The sequence below is a fragment of the Juglans microcarpa x Juglans regia genome, chromosome 5D (genome assembly GCF_004785595.1).
Source record: "Juglans microcarpa x Juglans regia isolate MS1-56 chromosome 5D, Jm3101_v1.0, whole genome shotgun sequence".
Taxonomy (NCBI): domain Eukaryota; kingdom Viridiplantae; phylum Streptophyta; class Magnoliopsida; order Fagales; family Juglandaceae; genus Juglans; species Juglans microcarpa x Juglans regia.
The window spans coordinates 24,503,393-24,514,260 of record NC_054602.1 but is presented as its reverse complement, the minus strand read 5'-3'; positions in this window follow the sequence as shown (position 1 = coordinate 24,514,260).

Sequence of the window (10,868 nt, the reverse complement as noted above, 5' to 3'; positions counted from 1 at the left end):
TCTAGATATATTATTATTATCTTTAAAATCTAGATTTTAATGTTCTTTTCTCCAGTTTAATTTAGATAATCTATTCTTTAAATTTTGGTTTTTCCAAATAGTAATTAATTTAGTAAATTTCAGTACTCAATAACATAATTAATCTATGTGGGTTTGACATCTATTTTCTCTAAAATACTTTACTACTTGTTACAATTTTGTGTACTTGCAGATATTTTTATGCGAACAATATACAAATGAAACAGATTGTGAGGGGAGAAATCCCAAAGGGTCGGGCCCCAGGAAAAAGACCTAGACCCAGGCCCACATACAAGACTTGGGAAGGGCCTAGACGGCCCAGGAGGCCCATGAGGAAGGATACAAGGTAGGAGTTCTGTCAAAAGGATAGAAGGCCATGCAGCCTGGCACCTCTAACGGAGGCGCCCCAACCCTAACACAACAGTGCAGACTAGCACCCAAACTAGCTGACCGTTAGAGAGATCCCTGTCTCTAACACTGTTGCCAGGACAGCGCAGGAGGGGAAACGAGCCCATCCAGGGCCACGCCGCATTTAATGGAGCATAGTAGGGACTGTCCGAGGCACGCCGCATTCAATGCATTCTAAGGGTCGGTACACAACAACGTGCCCTCTTGGGTATTAGCAGCAAGGTCATATCCCAAGCTGGGATGACGAATAGGTCGAACAACACATTGACCCTGGGCACTTTGGTAACATGGTTTATGATTCCTAAGACAACGTGTTCCATTATATTCCTTAGCATACCACGATAGTACGCCCCGACTAACCCGCACCCGCATCGACTAGCGACTATATGTCTAGTGATGGACATAGGCTTGGTGAGCAACATCTTATCTTTTAGTTGCTAGTAGATAATTGTTTTGTGTTCATGTGTAGATTTCGAGGATGAAAACAGCCCGCCAGAAATTCAGTGGATAAAATTTTTAAGGCTTTAAGAACACCGTGAAAACACCAGAAAAGTCTCACTAATGGAGCAATCGTGTAGGTTTTAATCTATCAGTATAGTCAGTTTCTTACGCACTTTGGTTTCAAAAATGCGACCTTGAGGCGCATAAGAGTCAAACTTTTTTAAATGAATTGCACTATTAGTTTCGTAGGATTATTTAGGATTTTATAGTGCAAAGTTATTTTTTCCTTTATTGGAGTGAATAGTATGACCTATGTTAGCACTCAGTCCAAGTGTTTTTAAATCACAGTGTAGCTCGAGCGAACTTCACACAGGTTGTTCGCTCGAGCTTTCGCTCGAGTGTGGCTCGAGCATAAGTTTAGTTTTGTGTTTTATTTATTTTTAAAAACACAAACATGACTAGACACATATCTTTGACACATATCTTTTTTCTTTTTAATGTATTTCCAATGTGTAGATAATTTTCATAACATGTTAAATGGTAGTTATTTGTTAATTTTTCAAATAATTTTATACCAATGCTTTGCAAAGCAAACTATGGATGCTACTCCATCTCGTCGCGATTCTCCACAAGAGGATGATGCACAGCCATTGGCATCACGGTCATCGACAGGGACTTCGGACCGTAGACCCCCATCTAGAGAAACTACCACTTGTGCAAGTAGTCTAGTCCCAATAGATCTAGAAGATGTTGATATGCTTAATGAAGAGAAGGAGTTTATGAATGTTGAGGCCGATCAACCAACACGACCTAGTAAAAACAAATCGTGAACATGGGAACATTTCACCAAAATTCTCGATGATTGTGAGAACCTGCAAGCTCAATGTCATTACTAAAGGCAACTATGCGGTTATCATTTGAAGAAGCAACTAAACAGGCAAACCTGAGTAACGAGACTTTTACGGTCACTGATGGCACACAAATTAAGGTGTCAATCTCTCAATATAGTGAGAAGATATTGAGAGATGTTCTTTCGAAGATGATCATCACTGATGAGATGTCTTTTACCATGGTTGACAAAGCAGGCTTTTGCAAATTTGTACACACTTTAGAGCCATGATTTCTCATGCCTTTACAATATACGGTAATGTGCGATTGTTTAAAGAGGCATGCCAAGGAGAAGGCAAGGATGAAAGATTTGTTGCCGCTGGCCAGAGAGTGTCATTTATGACTAATACGTGGACCTCTATACATAATGTGGGCTACATGTGTATTACAACCCACTTTATTGACAATGAGTGGACGTTGAAGAAGCGGATTATCGACTTCAAAGAAATTATTGATCACAAATGTTCATCCATTGGCAAGGAGATGGATCACTGTATAAAGGATTGGGGGATCAAAAAAGTGATTTGTATCACGATTAACAATGCCAGTGCGAATGACACTGCCATTGATTGGTTTAGACAGAGTACAATGGTAAATGAGGATATCATTCGTGAGCACCAGTTTATCCATGTTCAATGTTGCACTCATATCATCAACCTTATAGTTTCTGAGGGGTTGAAGGAGATTGATGATTTCATTACTGAAGTCCAGAACCTTATGAGATATGTGAAGGCTTACCCCCAACTGCTCTGCCAGTTTTAGGAAATAGCCGAACAGCTTGGATCCCATCTTCTAGTATGTTGCAACTGGACTTTCCGACTCAATGGAACTCTACATACATGATGTTGGATGTAGAAGTAGTACCAAAGAGCATTCAAGTGGATGGAGGTCGAGGATGGGGGCATGAGATATGCTTTGCTAAAGTCAGTTGGGGGGAGAAGGGGGCTCGGTGCACCGGACATAGTTGATTGGGTCAATGTCAGGTACTTTGTCCAATTTTTTAAGTTTTTCATGACATAACTATGCAGATATTTTGGACAATATTCTACCACTAACATGTACTTCGAGGAGCTCTCGAGACTTTATAACTACTTGCAACAGAATTGTGCTAATAGTGTGGGTTTGTTGAATGCTATGGTTATGAGGATGAAATACAAATATAATAAATATTTAGGAGATGTTGATAAGATAAACAGATTATTATTTGTGACTACGTGTAAGGCCTCAATGGAAGGCCCAAATCACATGGCCTATACTCTAAAAGGACTAGTCAATGATACAATTAAAGTCTCATTGGAACCTTATAAAGAGCAAGAACTAAACAATTAATAGATTCAAAATAGAAAAATCAAAAATTACATTACAAGATCTACAACATAAAATTAATCAAATAAAACAAGAAGTTAAACATATAAAAAATTCTAACCTCAGAGTAGAAGTTTCTAACGAACAATTATTACAAAAAATTATATTATTAAAAATGGATAAATAGATAATATTTTCTAATAAAGAAAAAAAGAGAACCCTCCTCATTTATCATCCTTAATGAAGAGACAGGTAGTTTCTTTAACATCTTAAATAGAATAAATTTTCTAAAATGGTACATTGAAGTAAAAATTTCTATTTATCAAGAATATTATTTCACAATAATTGCATTATTAGATACTAAAGTCAAGAAAGATTAAAACATTATCACAAGCTAACCACACAAAATTAAATATAAATTATAAATTATCACATGCATATATTTGCAATAATGGATTTTTTTTTTAAACTACATTTATTCTAGTTAAAAATATTAATACAAAATTTATATTAGGAAATCAATTCTTGCTTTATTATATCATTTTTTTTTGTAACAGATGAAGGAACTACTACTGACATAATATGACAAGAAATTCAATTTAGATTCTTATTTCCACCTTTTTCAAAATAAATGAACCATTTAAAAGATACTTCATTAAGCAAAGAAATCAATTATTTAACAAAAAATAAAATTAACATGTAAGAAAAACAAATAATTTTTTCTAAACAAGAACTAAAATATAAAATAACATAAGGTAACTACTAGGCTAATCCATCAAGTAGCTCTACAACGTGCCTCACTGTCTAGTTGGCCGCCTCCAGTCAATCATTTACTGCATCTTCTGATCCATGGCACATGGTCTATCATTCTGGGAGGAATGGTTGTTGCAACTACTACGATGAGATTTGCAAATCACAACAAGTTAACAAATAACTTAAACTGACCGTTTAAAAATGTATACATGACAGTAAAAGCATGAATGAAAAATGTGAACATAAGTAAGCTTAACGTGAATTAACAAATAACATGGCATGTGTTAATATGACTTGAACTGACATGAAATAGACATGACATAAAGCTGAATGTGAAACTGAACATGAAATGAACTAAAACTGAACATGAATTGAACTAAAGTTAAACATAGACTTGCAATCTTGTTCAATAATTAAACTGGTTAATTAAAAGTGAAATGTGGGTGTTACACGGATCCTCTTGAGTCGTGTGTCCCTACCGATATTGCATCATATCACAGGTATCTACACCCGATGTGAGTGCATTAACATACGTATCAGTTCACTGGAATATGCACCTACTATGAAAAATGTAATATACATATCCAGTGACAGGTATCTACATCCGCACGAGTATGTATAACATGAAATTGAAATATGGGTGGCACTATCGGCGTTTGTGCCTAACTTTGCTTCAATGACTATTTATTTAGGCTCCATTCAAAACCTATTGATCTTTACCTTATCAACTCAGGGAATTTCACACTGATTTAGACACTCCAACTTCAACAAAGGAGTTCCACTAGGATATTACCCCATCCTAACACTTAGGGTCATGACAAATGTAAATAGACTTGATTTGACATGGAAAAAACTATTTTCGAGACATACTCTGTACTCAAGACATGACGTGACATGAAACAAAAAGATAATGACCTAACGTAACTTAACATGGAATGTACGTGAGGTGAATAACATGACATAAGCAAAACAGATAAACATTTCATGACATGAAGGTAACAGATAATATTTCATGACATGACATATCATGTAACAGATGAACATTTCGTAACATGACAGAATGTGTAATAGATAAACATTTTGTGACATAATATAACTTGTAAAAGATATACATTTTCTGACATAGTAAAGTGTGTAACAAATATACATTTCGTGACATAGTAAAGTGTGTAACAGATATAGTTTTATGATATGGCATAGCATGACATATATAAGAATATAAGAACATGAACAACTATTCTCTTACCAACACATACACAATATTATAATAGTAAGTTAGAAGCTAACTTACAGTGAGCGTAATGTGACGAATAAAATATACGAATTAATGGAAAACTGTAACAAGATATTTCTAAATGTTAGAAACTCCTCACTAACAATTTAAAAATATAAAAAAAAAATCGACTTAAAGTTAAATTACCATTTTACCCCTCTATATGTGAAAAAATGATCATTTTTATCTCTAACTTAAGGATTCACATCCTAACTCTAAAACTCATCAAAATTTACATTTCTCAAGTAAATTTTATCCTAAATCCAAATATCTAATTTGAAAAATTTAAAACACAACCCCACTAGGTCAAACATGCATAGGCCGAAACATGTATAGGCTAAATCTCTTATTTTTGTTGCAATTCTTTCAAACCTCATTTCTTATGCTAAAACCGAAATATGCAATATACAAAAATCACATCCTATGTTCAACTAACATACTAGAACAATCAACAAAACTCATCACAAAAACCACAAATTTCTTCAAAATAAAACTTCAAGTATTTTGACCGCAAGACCACCCTTTGATGTTCATAATCCAACTCTTTTCAAAGCAGTCCAAGAACTCTAAAAGTTCAATAAATACTCTTAATACATTCATAAAATTTTGATAAGAACTATAAAGCTTTGAGTCATTAATCCTAAACCACAAAAAGTCACAAAACAAATTTAACAAAATCGATTTTCACCATTTCACAAAAATTAAAAGTTACGTGGTTTGGTCTTGATCAAACCAGTAGATCCGAAACTTTTCATGAAGTAAATCATAAATGAACAACATCACATGCTTAATAATCAAGTCCTAGAATATATCTAAACATCAAACCTAAGATCATATGGCAAAAATGTATAAAAACATAGATCCATCCCAAAACCTCAAATACAAGACCTATCTGGACCTCTCCATGTATAAAAATTCATATCTTTAAAATCAACACCAAAATTCCTCAAAATAACATCCTAACACGTAGATCAAAGTCCTAGGAACATCATATGTGAATATTAAAGCCATTGGAGGATGCTTTCATGATAAAAGAACTAAACTTATTCAAAACAGAATCTATTTTCTTACAACCAGTTTTCAACTTTTTAGATCTTTGCAAAATGCTTATAAAAAACTTATAACATGCAACGAATTTTTATCAAACTTATATATTATCATGTTAAATATAAGCCATGAAAAGATCAAGCCAAGATCTTGCAATAACATATTGAAAAACTTCAAATATCACACACCCTCTAGACTAGAGTCCAAAATGACCTCTTCATGGTTAAACAAACTTTTCACCCATAACACGACCACGAAAATTTACAAAAATATATCAACAACAACTGGAATTGAAGAGGAACAAATTATGTGAAAGGTACTTCATTATAAAACGCTTGCAACAACTTCAAAAAAGTTGAGCAAGGAAGCTCAGAAAAACTGTCCGAGAGTTCCTCTAGTTTCCTCTCCAAGGAAAGGCTTCAAAAGTGATCCAAGACTAGTGAAATGGACAAGGAAGAAACTTTTACATTTGGAGGGGTGATAGGAGTCGTGAAAGACACTTTGGGTGATGTGATATCAGCCAAAACCAGATCCAAAACTAGGTGCCACAGCCCATGGCTTTTAGCCTGAGTGAGAGGGAGGTGGTGTTTGGCTTTTAGCCTTCCCATCAACCCCTATTTGGGGCTGAGTTGGGCAGTGAAAGGACACCCATGGCAGGAAAAAAAACTTCCTCCAAAAGCCTTGCATTGGTGGTGCAATTTTTTGGATCTTAATGGGCCTTATCTGTTTGGGCCTAATTTGGGGTTTCAATAAAGTTTGGTTTGGGGTTTGAGTTTCTAACAAGCTCAAATCTAATTTTTTTTAGTCCAATAAAATTACCAAGGTATAAAAAAATAAATAAGGATGTAATGACATGAATTTCAGTGATTAATAACATGTCAAAATAATTTAATCAAGTGATTAAACACTAAGCTACAACTGGTTTCAATTAGGGTTTAGAGGCAAAGTTTTAGGGTTTGAGGAAACCATTTGGGGTTTCTATTTTCACCAAAATCTTGAGGTTTCAATTGGATCTCAAGTGTTTAGGGTTTCTCTAGGATTGAAACCCTCTTTGATTCGACACAAATTGGATGATTGGATGGAATAGAGTTTTGTTTAGATGGCACGATCACAAAACTTGATCTCCTTCACATATCTATCTCATGGTTCCTTTTGGTACTAAGTGTCTAATACTATTCACTAAGTGTGGCTAAGATCTTGTCAAATATCTAAATAAAACTTCTTTAATCTAATTTGAACATCCACACTGTGATCTTGAAAATACTAGACTGAGTGCCACATGGCACTTATATTAGGATTATTATTCACTCTGAAAATGGTGAAAATAACTTTGCACCATAAAACCCTAAATATTCATATGAAACTAGGAGCATATTTTTTTTTACGAATTTCAACTCGTATGTGCATCGAATAATTCAAAACGCATTTTCAAACAGTTGTTGTCCTAAAAATGAAAATTCATTTTATTGCATCATAAAGTTCTAAATATTCATTTGAGACTAATGACATAGACCATTTCTCATTATTACACTCCTAAGTAACTTAAATAAATAAAATCGTATTTCTAGCATCATAGTGAGTAGTAAGACTGACTATTCTAACAGACTAAAACATGCATTAGTTGATTTGTGAAACCTTTTCAGGGTTTTGAGGAGGTTCCTAAAACCTAAAGAAATTCATTCGTTGAATTTATGGTAGGCTATTATACTCTAGTTTACCAAATACTTTTTGAAATAAAAAGCAACATATAGTTGAATTACCTTTCGATAAAAAATTTTCATACAAAAGCATCCATATGAAAGCTAGACCTATTCAAATAAATGATGAACTTTTAGAATATTGCAAAAAAAGAAATTAATGACTTACTAGTAAAAAGATTAATTAGGAAAAGTAAGTCACCCTGGAGTTGTGCTGCATTTTATATTCAAAAGCAAGCAAAAAAAAGAAATTAACGACTTACTTTTGTTCATATAATTAAGCAATACGAATTAGTTGTTTCAGCACCAAAAATAAAATTAATCTAGATTAAGATTAGGTTTCTTAGACATAATATTTAGTAAGGGACTATCACACTCATTAGTTGTGGTGCCCCGTTCCTCGATAAAGAACATGGCGAGAATCCGTGATGTCAAGGGTGCTAGCCTCTCAACCAACCCCTAGGGTTTAGTCGAGTTAGGCGTGTCTCCTCTAAATGGAAGTGCATGTGTCGAGCTACAGATGTAAAAATCGTAGCGGAAAAAGATAGAGGTTTAGTCGATAAACTAAGAACTTGTAGCACTAGAAATATACATCACAACAATAATCGTCATTCCTCATTAATTACAAACTTATGAATACATACAACACAAATAGTTTGTTCGTCGCATAATAGGCAGCAAACCGAATACAAGTGGTTGCCCCATTGAAAGGACTATGTACAACTTAAAATATACACGACTCCTACAATAGAGACCAGGCTCCATTCTCAAGGTTTGGGCTAGTTCAGCTCTTCTTCCTCGGGCATTACTTCTGGTCCTAACTATATATCAAAGTCTATGGTTTCAAGGATGAAACTATAGGTAAATTAGGCAGTTATAACAAGATTGCTAATGATAGATAATGCTCCTGAAGATGCAATGAAAAGTTTCATATAAACAGTGAAAGGATACACATATGTATGCTTGGCCAAGAATTACCCTCTCTATCATAGATACATGAATCTGTGAATATGGCGAGGGATCACCCTCATGGTAAAATAAAAGATATTTGAACTAATCCATCTAATTCTTGACATACATAATCAAGATCAGATATAACATTATTTTCTAATTTGGGTAATGGAGTTATATTGTCTAATCTCCATTCATTAACTTGTCTAGGAATTTGCACATGTGACAATCCGGACTTAGCCAAGTCCTCGGCTATTATTTTCTATACCTTTAGCCTTAGCCCAATTAGAAATTGGCCTAATAGGATTAATGAGGTGAGAACTTAGAGAGGGACACGGACCTCATCTCATCCATATTAGGCACCCAAGCCCACAAAAGAGGCCTAAAGGACCAAGTGACATTCGGCCACTAGAAGGCCTAGGGTTTAGAAACCCTAATTAGGGTTTTGAGGATGGAGGGAGGTGCAAAGAAGGAGATGGTGACCTTTAAATTCCCTAAGCTCAATCATTTGAGACCTAGGGAAGGGGCATTTTGGTTTTGGCCATGTCTTGCCACTTGGCAAGCATGCAAGGAAGCTTCTAGAGGAAGCAAAAGAGATGAAAGGAAGACAAGGGCTTGGCACACTTAGGGCACACGCCCATCTCCCTCACCAACACGACACATGGTCAACATGCAAGCTTGTTGAAATTCAATGAATCTAGACTTGAAGTTGGAAGAAGGAAAGAGAGAGAGAGTAGGGTTTCGGTTTCCTAAGAGCCACATGCCACCCACTAAGCATTTATACATGGGGAGTTGAAAGAGGCACATGGGGTGAACCAAAAATCTAAAGGCACAAGCCTTTAGGGTTTCAGTTAAGGGGTTACATGCCTACCATGAGATCCAACCCTCATTTTCACCACTTGTCTTTCATGCATATAGTATGGGAGTTCCTAGGAGAAGACAATCATGAGGAATATGAAGAAAGGCTTAGGGAAGAGGCACACACATTTCTCAAGGCTTCTAGAAGAACCTTTATGGGAAGAGGACAAGATAAAGGGTAGCTAGGGCAAATCCAAACACACACACACCTATGCCAAATGGCAACCATGACCTAGACCACGTGAGGAACACACCAGGGGGCATTTAGGATTTTAGATTAGGGCAAGGAAACGCCACTTGTCATGCATGCTAGAGGATCTTTTGGATTTCTCAACGAAAGGTAATTATGAAGAGGGAAGTTTCAGCCAAGGGAAGAAGGGGCATGCCACATGGCGCCCATGCGCTTAGACTCTTGGGCTTTTAATGTAAAAAATAATGACAAGAGAGAGAGTGTGTGTGTGGGGGGGGGGGAATGAAGGAGTATTTAAGGGGTCGATTCCATACACCCCCAAAAGGTCATTTTGCCATTTTCAAAACTTCTCACCTTCCTCTTCCTCTCTCAAGCATGTCCACCTTAAGGAAAAAACAAGCCACCCTTCTCTTACTTTCTTTCCATCCAAACACCCTTACACGCACCATACTTTTCCCTCCATCCAAGCATACTCCACGCATAGTTGAGAAAAGAAGCAAGGAACCCATGCTATAAGAAAACCGCACGGTAAGAACCACTGAGTCTCTACTACAATCACTTATCTCAAGCACACACATTCACAAGGGTTTCCTTGGGTGAATCAAGGCTTGGTTTGAGTGAGAGGACACCACCATACTCGATTCATAAGGAAAAACAAGAGTGTTTGGGTTTCATCTTGATGAGTTTTTGTCAAAGCATGAGAGTATAGGGTTTTCCTTCATGAGAAACCGAGCCTTCACTAACCAAGCAAGAGAGTAAAAGAAACCTTTAAGAGGTTGGGGGTCACGGCCACCATTAGGGTTAAAAAGTGAAAACTTCCTTCTAATGAGGTTTTGGCCATGGGGTTGATGATCACATGCACGATATGCACACCACACACACACCATACAAGCCATTAAGATGAGTCATTATCAATGAGCATGAGCACCTTTCAGCTTAGGGCAACTCCTTAAGGTCCGAGCACATGAAGATTCACACCAAGTAAGGAAAAGAACCCTAGAATAGAATGGGGTAAACCCTAGCATGACACACACACCTT